This window comes from Solea senegalensis, unplaced genomic scaffold (genome assembly GCF_019176455.1).
Source record: "Solea senegalensis isolate Sse05_10M unplaced genomic scaffold, IFAPA_SoseM_1 scf7180000015443, whole genome shotgun sequence".
In the NCBI taxonomy this organism is placed as follows: Eukaryota; Metazoa; Chordata; class Actinopteri; order Pleuronectiformes; family Soleidae; genus Solea; species Solea senegalensis.
The window spans coordinates 1-701 of NW_025321329.1; the positions used below are offsets into that span (position 1 = coordinate 1).

General features: G+C 36.9%; 1 pseudogene; it reads left to right on the forward strand.

Moving 5' to 3' along the window:
• On the forward strand, positions 1-178 carry LOC122762280 (annotated as a pseudogene; the record flags this gene model as incomplete).
• Positions 179-701: the final 523 nt, after the last annotated feature.

A 701-nucleotide genomic window follows, 5' to 3' on the forward strand; every position in this document is an offset into this window, starting at 1 on the left:
TTTGGCTAAGATCAAGTGTAGTATCTGTTCTTATCAGTTTAATATCTGATATGTCCTCTATATGGGGATTAAATATTAAATGCATTTTTGAGCAGTGGGAGGTGAAAACTGGGGCTTGCTGTCTTCACTCCTTGCATTGACCTGGTATTGCAGTGCCACCAGGAACGGTGCACCATTCTCTTTTTTCTGTGAAAAGCAAAGCGAAGCTGAAACCAGAAAGACATCAACCCGTGCCTGTGCGTCAATTTAATTGCGAACCCATGTTTCTTGTAAGGAAGCAGCAGCAGCAGCGTAAAATCTTACAGCACCTGGTATTCCCAGGCGGTCTCCCATCCAAGTACTAACCGGGCCCGACCCTGCTTAGCTTCCGAGATCAGACGAGCTTGGGCGTGCTTTTTTTTTTGATAAAATACTTTCAAAAACATAAATTGACAAACAAATGCATTAAAAGGTATTTAGAAAAAATTAAATAGAGTACTCATGTACATAAAACAACTGATTAAGGAGAACTAAACTGTGATCCATCACAAAAGACAAGCATTAACACAACAGGAAACAAGGGAGAAAAAAAATAAATAAAAAAAATAAATAAATAAATAAAAATAAAAATAAAAATAAAAATAAAAAAACGGAACAGAAAGTTAGAAGCCAAAAACTATGTTGTCATCAGTCACAGACTCAAACAATATTGTCCCACCTGC